This window comes from Adiantum capillus-veneris, chromosome 15 (assembly GCF_014529385.1).
Source record: "Adiantum capillus-veneris isolate H3 chromosome 15, ASM1452938v2, whole genome shotgun sequence".
Classification (NCBI taxonomy): Eukaryota; Viridiplantae; Streptophyta; class Polypodiopsida; order Polypodiales; family Pteridaceae; genus Adiantum; species Adiantum capillus-veneris.
In genome coordinates this window covers 47,626,642-47,651,458 of record NC_140945.1, presented here as the reverse complement: position 1 = coordinate 47,651,458, position 24,817 = coordinate 47,626,642, and the positions used below count along the sequence as shown (strand labels likewise).

The 24,817-nt window shown below is 40.3% G+C and overlaps 1 pseudogene; it reads right to left on the bottom strand.

The window, feature by feature from the left end:
- Positions 1–23,856: 23,856 nt before the first annotated feature.
- Positions 23,857–24,484, bottom strand: LOC147440633 (large ribosomal subunit protein eL6 pseudogene; annotated as a pseudogene).
- Positions 24,485–24,817: the final 333 nt, after the last annotated feature.

Genomic DNA, 24,817 nt, shown 5'->3' with positions numbered 1-24,817 from the left:
TGACGACAAAGTGCAAGCTCTCTTTATACTATCGTCTCTACTGGATAGTTGGACAGCCTTGTGATGGTTGTAAGTAACTCTGTTTCTAACACAAAGACTCTTAAGTTTGATGATGTTGTGGGTGTTCTCCTAAGTGAGGAAATGCAAAGGAGAAGCACAGGTGAATCATCATGTGATGGACTATCAGCGGAAACAAAAGGAAGATCGAAGGAGATGTTCAAAAATCAAAAGGGTCGTGATCACTCAAGGCGAAGCAAGTCACGCACAAAGTCCATTCTTGAATGTTGAAATTGCGGCAAGAAGGGCCACGTCAAGAAGGATTGATGGTCCAAGAAGAAAAAGAGTCCGAGTCTCAAGACAACAATCCAACATTGGAGGCCAATGTGACAGGTAAAGTAGAGAAAGATGCTTTAATTCTCTCTTTAAACAATGTGTCTAATTCTTGAGTAGTAATAGACTTTGAGGCTTCATTTCATGCGACACCACACAAGAAGTGTTTCCAAGATTACACCAAAGGTGATTTTGGGTATATATACTTGGGAGATGATGAAATGGGAGATGATGAAGCTTGTGAAATTGTCGGCAAAGGTACAATTTGTGTCAAGACTTCTAATGGAAATGAATGGAAGCTTAAACATGTTAGGCATGTTCCTTCTCTTTGCAAAAAAATGATCTCTATAGGACAATTCGACGATGAAGGTCATAACAATGCATCTAGAAACAAACGTTGGAATATCTCAAAGGGATCTTTGTTCATTTCCAAAGAAGAAAAGGTTGGTACATTTTACTTGTTACTGCCAGCATGCAATCTTCAACTTGTGCAATAGCTATAGAAGTGGACAATGCGGTGTGGCACTATCAGCTTGGGCATATGGGTGCCAAAGGAATGCAAATTTTTCAATCAAAGAAGATTCTACCAGTTTTGAAAGAATTGGACTTAGAGTTCTGTGAAGATTGTGTTTACGATAAACAAAAGAGGGTAGAATTTCAAAAGACAAGAAATGAAAGAAGAAACAAAAAACTTGAATTGGTTCATTCTGATGTTTGGGGTCTGCACGTACACCATCCCTTGGTGCCTCATTGTACTATGTAACATTTAAAGACGATGCAACTAGGAAAACATGGATTTATGTAATGAAGATTAAATCCGATGTGTTTTCCATATTTCAAAGGTGGAAAGCCTTTGTGAAGAATGAATCAAGTACCAAGATTAAATGCCTTATATCCAACAACGGAGGTGAATATTGCAGCCAAGATTTTGAAATCTTTTGTGCTAGCAATGGAATTCGAAGGCAAATGACAACCCCAAGGAACACCTCCATAGAATGGCATTTTGGAAAGGATGAACAGAACAAAGCGATAACGAATGCAGCTGTATGAAGGCCTACCACTTGAGCTTTGGGCAAAAGTAATAAGTACGTCTGTATACTTAATTACTCGGTCACCCTAACGACATTGAATGGGGGAGTTCCATAAGAGACATGGACAGGTAAACCGGTGAATTATGCATTTCTCAAAGTGTTTGGGTGCGAGGCTTTTATGCACATAGATAGAAACCTAAGGTCAAAGCTAGATGAAATGTCCAAAAAGTGTTTCTTTATTGTCTATGGAGAAGCTGAATTTGGATATCGCTTATGAAATCCTGAAGATGGTAAAATATTTAGATGTAGGGATGTAGTTTTAAACGAACAAAATATGTACAAAGATTACTTGGATAGAAAACAAACAAAATACATAGGTGATGAGTACGTGGAGCTTGAGGACGGTGAAGACTCAAGGAGTGCAAGCGGTGACAATGTGCAACAACATCAACCAAATGAGGATCCTCAACCTATGCCCCAAAGATCTACAAGAGAAAGTAGACCTCAAGAAAGGTTCGTTCCTTCCTTCGACCATCTCTTAGTCTCAAATTCTGGAGAGCCGGAATCATACAAAGAAGCTATGCAGCACAAATCCAAAGAAGAATGGATGAAGAGCATACAAGTGGAGATGGAATCATTACATCACAATCAAACATGGGAGTTGGTTGAGTTGCCTAAAGGTAAGTGGGCACTATAGAACAAATGGGTGTACAAGCTGAAGGAAAAAGAAGGTGGGAAGAAAAGGTACAATTCCAAGATTGTGGTAAAAGCGTTTTCTCAAAAGAAAGGTATTAATTTTAATAAAATAATTTCTCTTGTTGTGAAAATGAACTCAATTAGGCTTGTGGCTGCTCATGACTTGAATCCTAAGCAAATGGATGTAAATACGGCATTCCCTCACTTAGAGGAGGAAATTTACATGCTTCAACCAAAGGAATATGAAGTAAAGGGTAAGGAGAAAATGGTTTGCAGATTAAAGAAGAGCTTGTGTGGTCCAAATCAAGCATCAAGACAGTGGTCCCTAAAGTTCAATCGATGGATGCTAGATCACGGATTCAAAAGATGCAGCTCAAATCATTGCGTCTACACAAAGAATTTGGGAGATGGGAAATTCATCATCCTAATATTGTATGTTGATGACATGCTGAGGTGGTTAACAAGGAGAAGTTGTGTGGAGATCAATCTCCAAGTGGGAGATTGTTAAGTATGGATCCTGATTCATCGCTTGTAATCTTAAGTCTTAAAAACACACATTTATAAGGCCCCCGTATGAGGAGAAGCCATTGTGCATGAGAAAAATCACTCATCAAAAAACCAAAAATTCACGCTTGCTTGAGACCGGGTTCACCGGAATACTCCTAACCAAAAATTCACGCTTGCTTGAGACTGGGTTTATTGGAATACTCCTTTTCACCAAAATATTATGGCCGGATGGCGGCCAAAAAGCGGGCAAAAAATGGCCAACCGGTTGGTCGGTGGCCAGTATTTAATGGCCGGTGGCCGGTGGCCGAACTCAATGGCCATTGGCCAATTTCTAGGCGGACTCGTCTTCTCATGGGCACATGGGAGAGTCCAACTTGGACTTGTCTACACAAGGGCGGCTACACACGACTGCCTCTCATGAGAGAGGGTAGTCTTTTTTATGTATAAAAGAAGGCCTCTTCTACACACAAAATACATTGGGTAGTTGATGAAACAATTTGTGTGTGAGGTGGTGAGAGTGAAGCAAGGATGGAGTTCCATTAAGGGTATAATACCTTTGTAACCTACTTCTAGTTTGAAGTAATAAAGCCATTATGTGGCTACATTCCCGTGGACGTACCCACATTGGGTAAACCACGTATATTGCTCTCTCTCTCTCTCTCTCTCTCTCTCTCTCTCTCTCTCTCTTTTCTATAATCTCTTGTATGTAAAAATTATATCTCTCCATTAAGTAAACTACTCTAATATCTACTTAGCTACGTCCTATTTCCTAATAGTAGCACCAACAGGTAAATTAAGCTAAAGCCAACTAAAGTGTGACAAGATGGAATATGAACCAATCAAAACCCCTTATAAGGATTAGTTAGAAACCCATTCCAGCATCGCCTTTAATAGACATATCAAATCATTTCCAAAATGTACAGATGTATCAAGAGAAGTCAAATAGCCAACAAACTAGCAAAGCAACCCGTTAAAGTAGTCTACTAGTAAAACATATGAGTTCAAACAGTTAGGAAAGGGTTCAAATGATTTATTGTAGATAGCAGATCAAGAGAAATTATCAACCATGTTCAAGTAAATAAAACAACATCTTAAGTAGCACTCTATCCACCTAGAATTTAAAAAAATGGGTTAAATTTGTCAAATCTAGTAAACCAACAAGTGCCAATCACGATCCATAATGCCAGATTTCAAAGAATCGGATACACAAAAAAGGCCTTCAACTTCAAGTGTCTTATTTCAAAGAAAAAAATAGAGGCAATTGCCAAAGAAGCATTCTATGCTAAATGTAAATAGAATTTAATGTACTCGAGTGGATTCTCAAGAGGAAGATCCTTCCATAGGTTCTATGATGTAAAGAGAGGCGAAGATCTTCATCAATCAGCAAATCAGCATCATCCAACCCTTTTCCACCCTTTTTCTCTCAATCACAATCATCAAACAAATTCCTCACCCTCTCATACTTTCTTTTTTGGTAGAAAATGTGAAGACATCAAAGGCTAAGTGAGGGATAGAAATCCCTTACTTTTATGTAGGAAGGTAACCGAAAGCTAGAACAAAACACACACACACACACACACACACACACACACACACACATGTATAGAAACACACATATATGTGTGTGTGCGTATAGAAATCCCTTACTTTTATGTAGGAAGGTAACAGAAAGCTAGAACAACACACACACACACACACACATGTATACAAACACACATATATGTGTGTGCACATCTCTCTCTCTCTCTCTCTCTCTCTCTCTCTCTCTCTCTCACACACACACACACACACACACACACACACACACACACACACACACACACACACACACACACACACACACACACACACACACACACACACACACACACACACACACAAACAGAGGACCATGAGGATATTTTCTATGTCATACAAACAATCCCAAGCGACCACAAAGAACAATCTAACAAGTCAAACTCAAGATCTGTTACTTAAACAAGAGGGAGACCTTAGAAATCAATCCGACAAATCGATTCAAGATTTGTGGGGGAGAGAGAGAGAGAGAGAGAGAGAGAGAGAGAGAGAGAGAGAGAGAGAGAGAGAGAGAGAGAGAGAGAGAGAGAGAGAGAGAGAGAGAGAGAGAGAGAGAGAGAGAGAAGGCTCTCATGAAGCCACTAGGAGCAAAAGTTGAGTAACTAAATTTAATTGTATGCTACCATCAAATGAGAGAGAGAAAGACACACACACACACACACACACACACACACATCATGCTCCCACATAGCCAATGAGAGGGAATATATATAAAAATATATAAGGTTGCTCCCATCTCCCACAGAACCAGGGAGATGATCTCGGAGATAGAGTAGGCTCCCACAAACCCAACGAGATCTCTCTCTCTCTCTCTCTCTCTCTCTCTCTCTCTCTCTCACACACACACACACACACACACACACACACACACACACACACACACACACACACACACACACACACACACACACACACACACACACACACACACACACACACACACACACACACACAGTACTTTCAAGGCAAAAAGGAAGAGAGGAAAGCAAGGTTGATTTTTTATCGACATTTTCCAATGTTTTATGAATAAAAATGTGATCGACCCTTCAAGAAATACACTAAATTTTTCATAAATATGTGAACTTTAAAAGAAAGTGCCTTTGAGATGAAACACATACGTCATGGCTAGGCACGCCAATAAGAGGGTAGTCACACAAGGCATAGTTATTAGTTAACTTTTTAGATAACTATGCCTCTATGGTGGTCATGCGAGGATATTCATGGTGCATCATAGTATGCCAAAATGGCATAGTTTCCAAGTAGAGGGCAAAGTTCCAAAGCTAGTCCAACTGCCATTCTTACATCCATGTGTTCCTGCAAGTAGGAATGTGGCCTTTTGAGAGTGGCTCCCCCATTTGCGGCCTACGATTAGGGCCAACACTCATTGTCTCGTCCTGCACAATACCAACTACGTTATCTTAGGACCGACACTCTTCATGTTGGAGACCTCCACTTGTCGACACTTCATTCAAATCACCCTATGTGTGACCATGACAATACTATGCGTTGCCTGTGGATTAAACCACAGGCCTTAGTTGTGTATAGTTACCTCTTACAAATAACTCCTATGTCTCTTCACTTTCTCTCAACAAACACACACACACACACACACACACACACACACACACACACACTCACACACAAGTTGATACATGCATTCAACCACTTGTGTGCTGTAAGATCTCTGACCCCGAGCTAAAGAGCACCCCTGTACTACAAAATAATCATACTGCAAAAAGTTATTATTTTTGGCAGCTTTTCCAAATCTGTCGGTGCCAAGATGTTTAGAATGTTATAGAGCTTTCAAAAATGAATTTAAAAAAAAATTGTGAAAAAATTTCCTAAAATAGTAAGTTTTTGGTCGACCTGTTTAGTTTTGATCGGCTCGATAAACTGCACCCGTATCCAGAATTTGAAAAAATGTAATTCCGAACACTGGGAGATGCTAAATATGGAAGGTACTCGGGATGATGTACCTTAGATCCGTCTTAGCACAGCAAGTTTCGGAATTAAAATCCAAGCTATAATGACCATCTAAGGATAAAAATAAATTTCTTTTTCTAAGGCTAGCAGGGGCACTGGCACTCGAGATTTGGTGTGTGCACAGGCTCTAGGCCACTGGGAGCTTGCTTTAGCAGTTAGAGGGCGCCCCCCACTCATCTAGGAGCTTGTGGGAGAGTTTCCAAACAAGAGAGCAAGCAAATTGGACACTTGCAAGCTATGCACTCAAGCTGCCATACATGACCGAAGTGCTCATCCAAATGCAATTAGCATCATAATTTGACCTCTTGAGGTTGGGAGCCTATTTAAGGACCTGTTCCCATACACACACACACACACACACACACACACGCACACAGATACTCAGTACACACACACACACTCCCTCACACACATACCTTGGGCGAGGTGCTGCCGGCATACACAATCTCTAGGAGAGGATTAAGGGAAGGAGGTGCTGCCAATTTCTTGTCGGATTAGGCTTCTTGGATCAGAAATTAAGGTCTTAATCAACTCGAATTATGGTAATCTCGAGTTAAATTCATGCTTACATCTTAACCTCTCTATGAATCTCTTATTTTCCGCTAATACTATGCATAATCTAACTACTAACTCTCTAAATCACCTATGTGATTAGTCTATTTCACTTTCTTAATCCCATTAGCTAAATTATGCATCAAGTCAAACTCCTAATCACAAATTAATCCATGGTTAATAAGAAGGAATTACCAATTAGTCAATTCAATGATTGAGTGGTGGAGATTGACCCAATTTCTAGCAATGTAACTAATTAAACAACCCCAATCTATCATTTCATTAGGAAAGATTTTAATTAAAGGATTAAACTCATATTGCAAGACATTAATGTGGAATTAGAAGAGCTAATTCCCCCTCTCAAAATTAATTGTCACTAGAGAACGGAATTTCTTCCGCATATGCATAAGACATAACTGCATCTTTCCGTTCATTTTTGAGAAGGAATTAGTACACTAAAATCAGCATTCAACCACTCTAATTAAGCAAGTAACTACAAGAACTGAATTCTCTAATTGCCTAAGCTAAGAACCTTAATTCAGAGTCAATTTCCATAAGTTCAGGAGAAGATGCTATCCTAAATTGATGTAATTATGACTTATATCACCTAATATTACCCCAAATTTACCCAAATATAAATAGATGAGTAATAACCGTACTTGAATTTAATCTACTCCTTCCGTATAAGAGTAATTTCTTGATAAGGCTAACCATGTTGTATCCGGACCGTTTGTGGTTGTTATGGTAATATTGGACACTAGTGTCCAAATTCATCATCTTTAGTAGTGAGTATAATGGCCCCAACGAGGACCCGTTTTGGTGGATCTCACGACCATGAGGCCAGAACAAGTAACACCAATGGAAAGGGAAAGGCTCCTATCGTCGAGCAAGCATCAGCCATCTCACGAAGCAATCAAGAGGAGATTATTGAGGTAGGTCTAATTTTAATTCAAGTACAGTTTAATAACATTGCATTCGGTGAGGTAGGAAAGTAACATTATCCCAAAACATGTTGGAAGATCCAACAGAGACCACGGCATTTTAATTGATGCATTTAAATTCAATTAGGAAAGAATGTTTTTTGGGATATACTGTCTGGTATAGGAAAGACTGTTTGCTAGGGAAAAATAACTCGGCTATTTCATTTTTAATTCCAATGTTGATTTAGTCCTGATCCCCCTATTGATCACAGGGGGCAGCTCGCGAGGTTCTCGCAGTAGCTAGGATTACCTAGCTTAGGGATTTGATCCACGTCTTGCGTTCTTTGCGGTAGATACCCACGACTTGTGTTCCTTGCGGTGGGATGTCCATGTCGTGCTTTTTATGCGGTGAACAAATCTAGTTATATGGGCGACTAGGTGACAACGGGTGGAGTTAACACTCGCTAGGAGATTTCGTGCCTCCAGGACATTGGAAGTTTAAATGAAATGAGTTATTGAGTGAATTTTTACTAGAAAGATTGTTTTGGTGCCACTTTGAAAAACTGTTTGAAGGGCTGTCTTAACACAACCTGTGAATCGGAATTAATCAATGAATATATATGTTGAACAACAAATGTATTAGTAATTAGGACACACGAGACAAAGTGTGAGTATGGGGGTGGAAAGTGGGGGCTTGGCTCGGGTTGCCAATGCCTATGAGAAGGGTGGTCCCGATTGGTCGGGAACACTCTGTCCCCATGGTACGGTAAATGACGTTAGAATTGCTCATTACACCAAAAGCAGTGAAGTCCCAAGTGTACGTGCGTTTGAAAGCAATGGGGAAAAACGCACTCGAGACTTTTCTCCTTCTGGAAGGTGAGTCTTAGGACCGATAATTGGTTAGACATGCTTTTCCTTGTGGGGTGGAACTAGATTCTTGTTGCTAGTAGGCTCGACTCAATTCACTTGGTGATGAGAGCTCGTCCGCTAGTTGATCCCTTAAACCACTTTGTTTGTTTCCGCTATAGATCTAGTGGCCACCAGGTTTACCATCAGAACCATCGTTTGAGATGACGGGGTGGGGACCTCACATGTGCACTATAATGTGTGTGTGTGTGTGTGTGTGTGTGTGTGTGTGTGTGTGTGTGAGAGAGAGAGAGAGAGAGAGAGAGAGAGAGAGAGAGAGAGAGAGAGAGAGAGAGAGAGAGAGAGAGAGAGATCTATATCCAATAAACCTTCCGCCATGCACAATGTACATAGCATGATCAATAGGAAGAACTCCGACCGGTCTGCCCCACATGTGGTTTATAGATAAAGTGTGTATGCATGTATGTGTGTGTGTGTGTGTGTGTGTGTGTGTGTGTGTGTGTGATCTTTTTGTGTCCATGTATCTATGTGATTGTCTCATTGGTTTCTTCATATTAATCAAATTAGGGTTGTTGTATGCAAGCTTTATATTGTGGGTAAGTAGCATGGCCTCTTTCTACATCAAGATCCATCATGAACAATATAGGTGGTTGAACTCAAAGGATGGGTTGGACATATTTCATGAGGTGGAATACATTAAAGCAGGTTGAATCTTTTCCCTCACATCTATGTTCCCTCTTCCATAAGAGACATTTGGAAACATCTCTACACTTGCATTATAAACACATATTCCTTGCATTTGTAATTAAGAAAGAGAACTCCATATGCTTGAGTTGGTTGAGCAAGTGTACCTTTTGGGGAGTTGAGGTGCTATGCATATTCTTGAAGTTTGGACTTGAGTTATATTCGCTTCAATTGTCAGAAAAAGTGCAGTTCATGGGGAGTTAAGCTATGCATATTTCTCTCATGTTTGTAGAAGAACAATGAAGTTTATAAGATATTGAGCCTACGAGTACAAGGACACCAAAATGGGCCCCAATTTTGATTCTAGAAAGCACCACACTGCCCATTGCCATGATATTTCAAGTGTAGTCTACATGACACATAGGTGACACTCTTGCAACCATTCTTAATCTCATTGCCCACTGCCATGATATCTCTAGTGTAGTCCACATGCCACATAGGTGACACTCTTGCAACCTACTAGGGCTCACGCCAAGTGGCCGGACACCCATCACATAGACCGTACTAACCTTACCTATTCTTTTTATCATATAGAACAATAAGGAGTAATGAGGAGATTCCAAACCCTCATTGCGAGCTTCACCCACCTCGTGCTCGTGTCTGCTCTTCTTCTCCCTTGCACTCCACATGCACCGTGCACTCCTCAAGTTTTATCAGATCCACAGTGAAGGCCTTGCATCATTGCAATGTTGCGGCAGAGATTGCAATGAAGCTGCAAAATTTTTAGCACTATTTTACAGCAAAAATTTAGTGAGTAAAAGGTCATTTTTTAGCTTGATTTTTGCAATCATTGCCAAAAACGCCCTGGTCTACAACTTTTTTATTGATAGTTTTTCCAAATTCAACACCAATTTTGCAGTACGTTTGGTAGACTGCCTGCAAGTTGAGGGTACATAGCTGTAGATTTTTCATATCTATTTTGACCCTTAAAAAAAACCTATTTCATGTCCACTCTCATGAACCCTAATCATTTGTTTAAAATCTACAACTTTGCACAAGGAAGTTTTTGCAAATTTTCAATAATTTGAGAGATATCGGCTAACTGGCTATAGGATATTTGAGAAGTTGCCGATTGATATGCACCCATCTATGCATATTGTGGTGGTTCCAAGTGTTTTTTGGAGCTGATTTGCTACATCTAGAGAGCTTAAATTTGCGAGCATCTTTGTCAATGATAGCCATTATAATTCCAATAGGATTTTGGATGGATATGGTTTATGTGTGACTAGCACTTGAGAGTCCTTGTGCTCTGTTGCAATTTTGCAGTGATAGTTTCACGTTTTGGATGTATGTTGTGTTGCCGATACTCCCATTGTACATCATTTTTTAATTAGTGTTTCAACTTAATGATTAATTATGAATGCAACTAATCATTATCCGTCGTGATCGAGCCTTACATGGGAGCCCTTTATGGCTAGTCATGTATGCATAGCCTTTTGTGAGGGTCATTGCATGAGGTTTTTTGAAATTGAGCACTAGGAGCCAGGTTACCTAGTGTGGGTTGGATTAGGTTGGCGGAGATCTCCATTGGTGCCCTCACCATAGGATATGTATAGATGGGTATAGGTGCTTTGACACCAAGTTGGCGGTTGTTTGACAATTTCTTTAAGAAGTATATGCCAGTTTATGCCTAGAGAAAACTCTTGATACTTCATGCATTGATTTTGTCTTGATTTTTCTTGAGATTTTGATCTCCGTACACAGAGGAGACTCTGTGGGATTTTTCCCATGAGTCCTCTAGTTCGGCTATAGCACTCTTTGCATTGACATTGTAGCAATGTTGTTGAGTTTCTTATTGAGATTTTGATCTTTACGCAAAGGAAACTCTGCCAAATTTCTCCATGAATTCCTAGTCTCACTCTCTTGCATTTGCGCTTGTCAGTCATGGCCAGAACTTCTGAGAAAGAAGAGTATTATATCAAGAAGTTTGATGGCAAAACTTCACGATATGGAAGCAGTGTATGCTTGATGTTTTATTCAATACAAGCCTTGCAACGTCATTGAAAGAGAGTAAAGAGGGTGTTTACACTGATGATTAGGGAAAGGAGCTTGATGCTCATGCTATGGAGACCATTCACCTACACCTTGGTGAGTCCATTTTCTTTTCGATTATAAACAAGGCTATTAAAAAGGAACTATGGGAGTCTTTATACTCAACTTGGGATGATAAGAGTGCATTGAACAAAGTGTTTTTTTATGAATAAGCTTATGCATTTGAACATGAAAGAGGGTAGTAGCGTCGATTTGCATTTGAACGAGATCAATAGTGTTTTCACACAATTGACTTCTTTCAAATGCACTAGCCACATTCACACGCATGATGAACAAAATTTTCATTGACCACCATCAAGATTTTGTGATTTTATTCTTTGACTACATTCTTGTATTCAGTATATCAAAACAAGAACATAAAGAGCACTTAGCACGTGTATTTCATCTGATTGCTTACAACCACTTGTATCTGAATCCTGAAAAGAGTTCATTTTTCCAATCTGAGATTGAATATCTGGGACACATTGTATTGGGCAAGGGAATACATGTAGATTTCAAGAAAATTGAAGCCATTTAGTCATGGCTTAGACCCAAAAAGTTTGCATGAACTTTGTTCTTTTATTGGTCTATGCAGTGAGGCAGTTCGGGGTGGGCAACAAGAGAGGTGACCTCTAAACACCCTCAAGGCTCCCGTGCTGCTCAATTGGGACTGGGGAAACCACAAGCAAGGAACAACATCAAACCCACAACCAAACAAGTGAAGGGGCACCACCTAGTTATGGTATGTGAACTAGGACACAAGAGAGATTTTGTCACACCCAAGAAGATGTGCCACAAGACACACACAAGCAATCTCACACCAAGACACGCACCAAATGGAGCATAGAGAGCTAGAGCAAAGGGAAGAGAGAAAGAGAGGAAAACTTGCAAACCTTGTTTGTGACTTGCAAATGGAGATGGTTTCTTATGATGCTATCGTAGAGCTTGTACGAAACTAACTCATGCTTAGTAAGTGCTAAACATTGCACACACACACACACACACACACACACACACACACACACACACACACACACACACACACACACACTGTCTTAGGGTGTGGGAGACCTATCACCCACAATACCCTCTTACAATGGACACAAAATTGGCAATGAAAACACACTAAAACACTTTCTAAAACAAGATCAAATGATAGAAACTTAAAATACACAAGTCACCTTCATCAAACCGTATTGCACAAGTGGAAGCACGAAGATTTGAACGTCGAGTCATGCCTTTGATGCACCAAACCTCAATTTATTGATGATGGAGTAACATATACAATAGTGGTTTTGAGATTTTTGAACTCACGCTCTCACTTGCAATGTGTAGCTGTCATGCCAAGGGTAGTATTATAGGAGGGCACGGCTTGGCCAAGGGTCGATAGATACACATGTGGTACAGGGGCTATATATAGAAAGGCCAAGGGCCTATATATACGTATGGTTGGGTGGCTATTGGCATGTCTATCTCCCTATGCTCTTTCACTGGTATCAGAGCTCAGGGGAGAAGGGGGAGGAAGAAGGAGGCATGGAGGAGCTTACAAGGCGAGAACTTCTTGGATCTTTGATCTCTCTCTCTCTCTCTCTCTCTCTCTCTCTCTCTCTCTCTCTCTCTCTCTCTCTCTCTCTCTCTCTCTCTCTCTCTCTCTCTATCTCTCTCTCTCTCTCTCTCTCTCTCTCTCTCTCTCTCTCTCTCTCTCTCTCTCTCTCTCTCTCTCTCTCTCTCTCTCTCTCTCTCTCTCTCTCTCTCTCTCTCTCTCTCTCTCTCTCTCTCTCTCTCTCTCTCGTTAGCCTTAAGGGAGAAGATGGCCAGAGGGATTGTACTATTCTCGATGCTGCAAGGTGGGCATGGCCCCTTGGGTGGAGAAAGCTTTTCTCAGCACCGCCTAGAAGGGACCGCTAAGCACCGCATGGAAAGGAACCCTAAGCAGGGACGGGCCCGACAAGCAACACCACGGGAACGACCTCTGCATGAAATCGACACCTGCACAAAACGGGCAGCAGAGTAGCTCGCGGGATTCACGCTGACAAAGGAAGCGTTTTTGTCACTGGACCGCCTGCAAAGAGCCATCGTAGCGGTGGTCTCCTCTTGCTTCTTCACCAGCGCAGTCAGCCATAGACGCTACAGCAAAACAGTATATATTTTTAATTTCTTTTTCTCTATTTTGCCCTAGCTAGCTAAGGGTTTTTGCCCACGGGGAGTATTCCGGCTCATTTAAGCCATGCGAACTTGACGAAGCCACATGCAACTTGCATCCACAATGCATCCAAGGACATGCAGGTAGTGGGGTACAAAGATCTTCAATACGGAAAAGATTTTGAAACTTAAAGCTCGATCGACTTCAGTAAAGTTCAACACGTGATTGGCGACGCATGGCTTCACGTACACTATATTGCAATTGAGCTTGAAAGTTTCTATGAGAACGGACTCAAGGTAACCTCTTTATATTATTTTTTTTTCTCAGTTGATTACCCTCATAGTTTATGTAGGGTGGCATAGTTGCCTAGCAATAATGGTCCGTCCAGCTGCTGCTGTGATTGGTATTGCAAGGAGCACATATCCATACATGGGTGCTAATGAGCATGACTTGTTACATCTTTGTTGTGTTACTGCTTTCCACTATTTGCAGTTTCTATCTACAACTCTAGGCAAAAGCACGGCTTTTTAGGACTAACGCTCTAGGGATGCAAGACCATTCAACAGCATGTGATTGCCAGCACTTCCGATACCGTATGAGCTCAAGTCAGGCGAGGCCTGTGCTTTGTCCACTCAAGGTACTCGACAAGGAAAATCATTGATTATTATTTCACAATGTTGGTCAGCAAGGCTCGGATCAAATTCCAAGGCAGGTTGTCTACCATCAATGTAATCAACCAGGTTTATGATCCTCAGCAAAAGCATCTTTTGATGCAATGACGAGATTTGTTGCTCGATTTGGGTCCTCCACGACAGAGGAGCAAGGCTCCATGGCTTACCAAAACGAGATTTGTTGCTTGATTTGGATATTCCATGATAGAGGAGCACGGCTCCATAGCTTACATTGGCCATTAACTTTCTTGGCAATAACACAGCTTACAAGCGCATGGCTCTATCTCTATCTCCATTCAATGCAAGGTCACTTCTATGCCTATACAACTTGCTAAATTGCGGGCGAACTAAGCTATCTTTTTCACTATTGAGCACTCGCAAGATTCTCAATAACATGCCTTTTGGCAAGGCCCTTGACAGCATGAAGTAGAGTAGTTATTGAGCATGTGCTTGATAACTCTCGTATGCAATGGAATGAATGATCACGGCTATCATTCATAGAACCAGGCAGGTCTGAGATGCATAACTTGTACGTGTTCTACTATTTTTCACTTACATTTACAATTCGACAAGGTCAATTTTTTGTGCATGAGTGACAAGATCAAATCTCTTTGCTATGACATATGTCTTCAATAGCATTTGTTCGCAATGAGGCCAGACAAAGTTCTATGAAGCAAGGCTTCAATTTATACATCTTGCATTGAAGCTGGCCACGTTTGGCATATGCTATGAGCATACAAAATTGGGAAGGAATAGGCATTGTGTGCGCAAGTTATTTCATATTGCAGGTTATTTCATTATGTACCAGACGGGTGTATAGGATATACGAGGGCGTCTGTGTAAGATATGGCTATGGGCCATTTTGGAATGAGCTTTTCCTTCCAAATTTCATGACAACTGGTTGCAGCAACAACGACCAGGTTAGCCAAGTTTAAGTTTTTCTTGTTTTTCCCTGTTTACACTTTACTTGGTAATTACTGTCATTGTGCAAAGCAAAGTGCTTTGGCAATTTTATATGAAGCAAGGCTTCGGGGAAAAGGCAAAATAGGGAATATCAGCTCACAGAATCCCTACCAATCTAAACTGTGAAAGGCACTTATGGTTTTGGTTCTCATGGTTGAGGCCATCACTCTCCGCAAGGGCTTACAATTATGCATGCAAGGCATGCTAGTGTGGTGGATTCAATTCTACCGCTTCATGCATTACGCTTCCACTATCATACTCTCAACTCTGTCAAGGACAGACTAAGGATGGATTGTTTAATATGATTGTTGGTTGCTATCAACGCACAACAACACTAAAAGGAACCTAAATCTAGGAATTATTTTACGGGCAAAGTGCCAATGCTAAGTTTTCCTCATACAATCACGACCCCTGCATGGTAGGTGGGTCGCAATGACTTTTCTGTTTTTCGGTTACCTCTCTCGATGAGAGAGTCATACCGGAAAACTGTGGAATGCTTATACGATAAGCTGCAATTTAGGCATAAGATGCGTAAGACCACACAGCTTGGGTACACACTCTAAAAACTTAAGGAAGTTCCTCAGCCCAGCATGCTCTTGTTCTCTCTCTCTCTCTCGCTTTAAGGGAATAATGAAAATCTTCTAAGAAGCTTTTGATACATATTTTGCTCGTGAGTCAACCTGAGCCAAGGTGCTCTACCTCTCAGCTAACATGTGGCTAAGATGCTACTCAAATTGGCCTTCATCGGTTCGTCCATTGAACACTAATTGTCATGATGGCTATGAGCCACATTGGCTAAGAGCCATTCTCAAGCCAAGGGTAAGACCTAACTATTGACATTCCTTGGGTGATTGTTTTCAAGATCGAACAGCTCTACCCAGGAAAGTACACATCGACGTTACTGGACAAGCAAGAGTAGTGTCAGTACGGATGTCTAGGGTGTCATTTTTGCACTACATGTTTTCAGTGTGACACTGAAGTTGAGTTTTTGATAATCTTCCACTCATAGCAGCTGATCTCTACAAGGAAGTATCGTTGCAGCAATCAGTTGAGATAGCATGCCTATCCATAAGAGCTAGGATTTCACTTTTGTTGATTTCCTGCTCCTTCTATAGCACTACGGAGTGTCTATGGATATACTGTTTTGGGATACGACCCCGCGGATGCTTACTAAGTCACCCCATAGGCATTGAGGATCACAGTTTGATCTATTCTTGTTGTAATTTCAAGGAAATAAGTCCGCAATCTACCAGGGGGTACTAGAAAACTTCAACTTTTTAAGTTGATTCTCATCATTCTCTACACGGTTGACTATGTTGGCACGGTTTCTACAAAGGGTCTTACCAAGGGGTTGACTACGTAGATTCTACCTAACGGGTTTGGATTGTGAAGACAACACCCAGGGTTTCCAGTGCAATTTTTCTTGGTTTTTCACAGGTGGGAGACGCACTCCTATGCATTTGCATACGAGTAACTGAACTTTCAGTTCAAACCCCAGGGCCATGCCAAGGACAGGTTAGAACAAGTATTTTGGGCCATAGTGTTCAATGTACATTATGCTATCATGTACCCACTTCTCAGATTTGATTTGTCACATGTTGTCACATGGGATACAACATGGTCTAGAGACTCAAGGAGTTCAGTTTAGCCATTGTGGAGCAAAGCTAATGAGGGTCCCTCTCACTCCCGTCGTAGAGTGTTTGAAGTTACCTCCATACACAAGTACATCTTGTACTTGTAGGATGTTCTTTTTTCAGACATCCTTAGTTGAGACATATTCCACATGTGGTGAATATGAGTCTCTGGAACTGACATTGGCGCCACTATTTCAAGTATGTGTCAGGTCCCTAGGTGCTGGTCTCATCTGTTTTCTAGACCATTTTCAGCACGACGTATCAGGAGCAATTTCAGTGGCCAGAAGTTGTCGGATACTTAGAATGACTTGTTAAGGTACAAGTGCTGCTAAACAACATTACAACATTACAGATGGTTGTTTTACATATAGAAAGGCTATGAGTTGTTAATGAAAAAGTTTCATTGTTTGTACCTAGAAGTGATCACCGTTTCACCTTCTATTATGGTTTAGACGTTTCAGCATGGCTTGCAAATGATTGCAATTGAAGTATGTAGTTTCTTTTCCGAACTATTTACGTTCCTCTTTAATTTGTGCTAGGTGCATCACATTTGCCATAAGTATTGGCAAGGGTCACCATGGATATACAGGTTCGGATCTCTTTTTTGCTAAATGCATGCACACTAGGTGTTATGGGTCCTAGTGTTTAGCAAAGGCTGATTTGGAACGGCATGCGTATTCATGAAGTTGTTTCTTATGAAGTATTTTGCACTCTATGTGTAGTATCTCTATGAAATTACTTTTTGGGTCTACTAATCATCAATAGAGGTCATGGCTCGGTTTGGGTGTTTGTGGATTTTTCAAGTTAACCACGATGGTTAATCTGGACATTGTTGATTCCTCAACAATGTTACACGATGTTGTGATTCCCATTTACCAGTCATCTGGGAAGATTGTCTGTAAACCGTGGGGGAAACACACCTCAGTACTGTCAATTATCCAAGGGGATAGGCAAATTACAAAGTGTAATCTTGGGCTAAAGGATATGCAAAGTGCGTACATTAGCACCAAGCAATCCAATTAATAAGCATTTATTGCTCTACGTGGAGTTTGCTTACCATCAGATAAAGCATGTTTGCTATTAGGTTTAGTCTCTTCATATTTAAATCACGTTCTCAACCTTGAACACTAGTTATGGTGGGGTTGTTTAATTACTGATGAAATTTGAGAACAAGTCAAGGACTTATACTTAGCCGATGAGTTCTGTCAGCAAGTTACTTTCATGGAAAGTGTAAAGCGGTACTCTTTCAGGTATATCTTTGTTGTGATAACTCGTTTAAGCATGCTCATGTGCATTCTAAATGGAGTCTACACACTAGATGGTTCCAAAAGGACAACAATGTCCAAAATCACGATGTTACTCTTTATTTCATTGAGCCTCCTATTGTACCATGTTTTGATCAAACAAACAGCTGGATCCATGACGGATACCACTTTGGAAAACATTAGTGTTCTTATGAAGATCCTACCACTTTTTTTTTTACAGACGAAAACGCTTCTCCAAGGGGGGAGCAATGTCATGCCAAGGGTAGGATTATAGGAGGGCACGGCCCTGGCCAAGGGCCGATAGATACACATGCGTCACAGAGGCTATATATAGGAGGGCCACGGGCCTATATATAGGTATGGTTGGGTGTCTATTGGCATGTCTATCTCCCTATGCTCTCTCAGTAGCTTAAAAGCTTCTCTCACATCAAAAGTGAAGCTCACAAAGTAGTTACTACGTCTAAGTCTCTCCTCACGCATAGAGTGTTGGGATGCTATGTGAGATATTGGAGGTGACTTACAAGAAGGTGAGGGGCCTATTTATAGGTTGGATACCTCTCATTAAGATTATTGGAAATCTTAATTTACAAGCTAACAAATCAGGATTATGATTTTTTTTGGATATCAAAACATTGTGGGCCTTCTTTGTCTGCTTGAGTCATGGATGTAGGCTCAAAAGAGAGCATTATTGATGGTAGATAGGGTGAAGTAGAGTTTTAAGGAAGGGGGGAGAGAGAGAGAGAGAGAGAGAGAGAGAGAGAGAGAGAGAGAGAGAGAGAGAGAGTTACTATGCACATATAGGCTTGAGATGAGGTGTCTTTTATGGTTGGTCAATGGCTATTTTGTGTTAGTATGTTAATGGTTAGTGTTAGTAGTTTGTAGTTAGTAGAATGGGGTAAAATTACATGGCATATGCACTCAAGGTGCATTATATAATTTATACAATGATCAAAATTAAGAGAAGGATTAGAATATACACAATTGATGGAAACCACAAGATGGAAAGGAAATTTTCTACCTATCTCCTCAGCAAATGAGCGGTTGTAGAAAAGTTGAATTTTTCCATATCAAACTCCTCCTTTTGTAGAGCTTTATCTTTCTTATTTGCTGATTTTTTCTCTTTTTGTGAAAGGATGAAGAGGTTATGGTAATGTGAGTTTGATTCTAGAGAGAGAAATTGAGCTATATGTGTTTGTAGAGATGATAATTTTGAGCTATGGAGGAAGGGAGAGATGGGAATCGTGAAGAAGATGAAAGAAGCCATGAAAGTTGCAAGTTTGAGTGAGGTATGGAGAGGAGTGAGTGTAAGTGTGTGTGGAAGTAGGAAAGGAGGTGAGAGAAGACTATGGGTTACTTTGTGAGAAAAGTGGGCAGACTGGGGTCCACACAAAAAATCATATTTCACCGGTGGTAGCTCCAAAAATTATCAAAATTTTTGAGGTGATTATTCAGCTCTTGGTACACATTTTGTCTTCTAACCACAACTTCAAATTTCAAGTGGAGATGGATCTTAAAAATCCCACCAAAATGCCTAGGTTTCTTCACAAAAAAGTCTTCAGTGGCCCCCCTTCTGTTGAATTTGCCTAAGACCCCAAAGGTGAGCCCCTCCTTGCATGAGAGCATGACCTAATAGATTTATAGAGGTTTGAAAATATGCATGGTTGTGTATTATGCACAAATATAATATATGGATATGATGGGAGAAAAACAGATTAGTATATAATTAATTAATGGAATCTAGGATAGTGTGAGCTATATATGTATATATATAATAAATATATAAAAATATAGGTAATCAAATAAAGAGGGTCCTCATTTGTTTTTATTGATGTATATTTATTTACAAGAGATAAGAAAAAATACATGTAGGAAATAGGAATTTAGTGAAAGGTAATGACTGATAGTGAAAGGTGTTTTTGAAGTTTTTCCTTGGAGTGGATTCACACCAAAAATAAGAGAAGCTTGCATGAAATGATTTTTTAAATAATACTTGGTAAGAAAGATCATGGTAATGGTGAGTAAATGTACATAGCATACTTCGATAAATAACACACACCTAAGCATACATATTTAAATAAATACCAAAAATAATTATCATAAAATCCTTATATTTAGGCACTATATACAATGAAATACTTATACACAAAAGGGCCATAATATATTTTGGCTTTATTTTTATTTTTTATTTTTTTTGGCTCACCTAGCCCAGTGACTAGCTAAGTGAGGGTTTTTTACGGAGATATAGAAAAAGTCCCCTAACTCACACACGCCTATGTATAGTGAAAGGGTGAAGATAGCCACAGTGTTTGGGTGATTCTGGTAGGGTGAGGCGGCTCACTATGGCAATTATGGAGAGCCAAAAAACGGCTATCAGCAGTTATTACATGAAGTTTGTACGTAACTTGTTTTTACATTTGTAAGTGAAGTGAATTTTTCCTTGGATGGTCAAAAGACTTCAAATCATTTTAAGCTATTTCCCATAGGAGTCTACAATGGAATTTTAGGGATGTATTGGCTTAAGTCAAATGATGCACACTTGCATTGTAAATAAGATTCATTGACTATTGTAAATAAGCACAACTCTAAAAAACAATGTTATTGGGAAGCGAGGACAACCTAAACTTTAGCTTGTGAGTTTCACTAAGTTACTAAAAGGATATAGAAAGGATGAGATGGTTTTTGTTGTGAAACCTTAACCCTACAGAGAAAAAATCAAGAACACCAAAATTTGAGTGGCTCACTAAATTTGATATGAAGACCACTTTCATTTTACCATGGAAATGATTTTCCTACCGTGAATGCTTATGCGACATTTTCAAGATTGGATGAATAAGGTGTTTAGGTCATACTTGGGTAAGTCATCAGGGTTTTCATGGATGCTATCGGGTGTCATAGGTCCAAAGTTGAGCATTTGTCAAAGTTAAGGTTATTTTTTTAGAAGTTAGATGAGAGTGGATAGTTAAATCCCATGAAGTGCAAGTTCGTTCAACCGCGGGCTCATTTCTTGGGCCATGTGGTATCACACAATGGGATAGAAGTGGATCCAGAAAGGGTAAAAGCTTTGGTTTTGATGGAACCCCCAATCATTTTGATGATGAAATGAAATCCATTTTCTTGCTATGCTCTTTGCTCGCATCATGAAACATGTTAAACACTACCATTAGTAACTCTGACCCTCAAGGAAAGCTTGTTTTTAGTGTTAATGTCACTAGTGCTTTGCTCACGGAGGAGATTGACATCAATCTCTTGAAACTAGTGGGCATGGTTGATGCATATATGGCAAGTGGAAGTAGCCATACAAACCATCAACAGCAAAGAGGTCGTAGTCGCAATTGTGATTGTTCTCAGGATCGCAAGAATGCACATAGCAAGACTTGTAGATGTGACACCATGAACATTGAATGCTACCATTGTCACAAGAAAGGACGCATAAAGAAGGATTTCCGTTTATTGCAAAAAGAGAAGGGTAAATCCATTGTCCTTAGTCCCGCACCTCCTAAAAGCAATGTGAAGATAGAAGAGCTCAATGTTGTTGAGTCCCCACATGTTAATGTGTTCCTAATGTGTCACAACAGTCACATGTACTAGTCTTCACTTATGATTTGAGTCCAGAGGCATTATTAGGGCCCTTGAAGAATGCTATGCACAAAATTGGATCATTGACTCAGATTCCAGTTTTCATGTTACTTCTCATAAGGAGTGGTTCTCTAGCTATGCTTCTACACATGGTTTAATTAAGTTGGGTGATTCTCATTAGCTTGAGATATGTGGCATTGGAGACGTGAAGTTGTGTATGTGTAATGGTACTGAGCTTATGTTGCGAGCGGTTAGTAGACATGTGCCAAAGCTAACTAAGAGCTTGGTTTTAGCATTACAAGTTGATGATCTTGGATACATTACAATGTTTGGCAATGGTCCCTGGATAATAAAAAATGTAGCTTGGCCATGCTGAAAGGCCAAAAGTCTGGCTCATTGTACTCTTTGTATGTCTCTTGTGTGAAAGAGAACTCTATCTATGTAGACAAGCTTTCTTCTACTGCGTTGTGGCATAGTTAGCTTGGTCATATGAGTAATGAAGCAATTGCAACGCTTGGCTATATCCCTATGTTAAACTACTCTAATTTTATTTTGTGTGACCATTGCATATACAAGAAAAAAACTTACCTCATCGCCATTAGATAGAAAGTTAGGGAATCCTCTAGATTTGGTTCATAATGATCTATGTGGGCATGTGCCACATAAGTCTCTAGGGGGGCATTATATTTTCTAACATTCATAGATCACTCTACTCGAAAGGTGTGGGTCTACCTCTTGAACAGGAAACACAAAGTCTTTAGTATGGTCTTCCAATATTACCCAGCTATGGTCGAGAACTAACCAAGCAAGAAGTTGGCAGCTTTGTGCACTAACAATGGGGGAGAGTACATATCACACTAGCATAGCTATATAAGAGATGGATCGTTGCATTTTTTAAGCTCTTGCTCCTCTCACACACTCTCTCAAGTGCCCAAGTTGGAAAGGCTCTCTCTCTCTCTCTCTCTCTCTCTCTCTCTCTCTCTCATGGGAGCTCTAGAGATGGACTCTATGCTCAAGCTCTTAGCTATGGATGTAGATCCAAGCCAATGAGAGTTTCTTCTTCTCCATCTCTACTATTCTATCATTAAGTTATGCTAAGATCTTACCCATGAGCAAGTGTACATGGAATATCAATTCACTTGCTTGAAAAATACTTCTCTCCACCTTCATCTTCCTCTTTCTCCAAGCTGGGGTGTTTAGGGTTTGGAAGGAGGGTTATACCATGGAATCTTGAAGAACACCATATTCTTGATTCAAGCAAGGCTCCACAAGAGCACAAACATGTTAAAAAAACTCTCTTTTGAGAGGATTATAATACAATTCCTTCTAGAGAGGGGACCTGCTCCAAGCAAATCTGGTCCTCATCAAGTTATCAATCTTAATTGCTTATTTATGTGCATGATTAAATTGTTTTTAATGTATGTTTGTGTAAAGAATTCAACCCTGCATAACCTATGTTCTCCTTGCTATCTCTCTCTTAAAGGAAAGCTCTCTCTTTTCATAGTTAAATTCTATTGAATCTAAAAGTAAGTGTAAGATTCTCTAACGACCATTCTTCCTTTCTGCTCTTTAAAGGGCATAATATCCCCCTTGTTGATGTCATGCAACAACCATGCTCCATCCACATCCACCCTACCCATATCCCCCTCTTTTTCTCCCCCACCATTATTGAGTCCCCTCAATCCCTTGCCGTTTAAATACATCCCACCATCCATTGATGTTACATGCATGACTATCCTTTAGTTTGCAATGTGATATACCAAGAAGGCACAACCATGCAACCACTTTAGTACACTTGCCTACAACGTGCTCACCTCAAACCCATTCATAACTTTTTTAAGGATGTAGAGTAGAAAGGGAGCACATAAAAGTACAACTATTGGACATTAAGTCAAGTGCTTGCATTTCAAACAGAAGTGCAATCCATTTGGAGTTACGACACACTTATTTGATAGAGTCAAGGTTGCTTTAGAAAGATAAGGTTATAATGGGGTGCATGGGGCTTGCAAGAATAGAGTATTTATCTCCTCATATGAATGCATTTTATATCTTAGACTTGTTGTGCCCCTCTTTCATGGATGCTTGGTCTTACAAGGTGCTCCCAAGCTGATCATGCAATTAGCAATGCATTTTCTCTAGCCGTAATGTGACACACTTATGCCGAGGTGTAGATGACATGGTCAAGAGGGACTACGTGGTTGCTAACTTCAACAATGGCAAGCTAGGGTGAGAGGCTATAGATGTAGTGAGGGACAAACCATGCTTGGAACACTTGACCTGAGGTTGCAGTGATTTGAGATAGGTGTTGCAATAGATGTCCTACCTATCGCATGGTCAAGATAACAAAGGTAATAGGGAAGGGACTACATCATGGCAGGTAGCAAGCCAAAGGGTGTGCAAGGTATGGCTTCATGTCTGGAATACACTTAAAACCACCAACAATTTGGAATTGACAGCTTTTTGCTCTTCCTTCTTCTCGGCTAACACAGACTTTGAATCCTCGTTCTCGCCCTCAAAAAATTGACTCTCCCATTTTTCTTCTTTTATTCTTCTCTTTTAAAATAAGTGTCAAAGATTTTGCTAGCATCAACAGAGCTTACATCAAGCTTTGTGGATGTAGCTATCAGATATGCTTTGTTGACTCTGCGAAGAGGCACTCCATTCAGCTTGAAAGGGCATGTACCCACCAAGAGCAATCTAGAATCTAATAAGATGAGTATAGTTCATGGGTAATGCTAACACTAAGCTTGGTCTTCTTGATTGCACCCTTGTTGCATGGAGGCTTCGGCACATACTCTGCTCGATAGAACTTGGGTGCCTTTTTGGCAATAGGGGCAACAAACTCTTTCTTGCCATGGGTCAAAAAGGATTTACCATGCTTGGCTTTGATCGCCCATAGGCCACATTTGTGATAGACATGCGATTGTGAGAGGCGCTCAATGCCACACACTAACCCCTTGTTTGCGAGGGACTCTTGTTGCAAACTTGGCCTTCATTGTAGCCATTTCTTTGACCTCTCTCTCTCTCTCTCTCTCTCTCTCTCACACACACACACACATACGCATATGTTGTTGTTTATACGAAGTTTAACTCCTCCTCGTATATAGGAGTGGATTGTTGCCACTTTCTAGGTATATATAAGTCGGTGACTGGTCTCAGTAATAACTAGTATTGGCCTGGGGAAGATCTTGATTAATGGTTTGAATTCACTAATGTGGAAAATTAGTGGCTAGATTTTTAATGTATGGTACCTAACACTTTAAAGGAGGTAAGTGGTAAAGTGGGTTTTGAGTTGACTGGCATGACTCTATATGTATAACCTTGTCTTC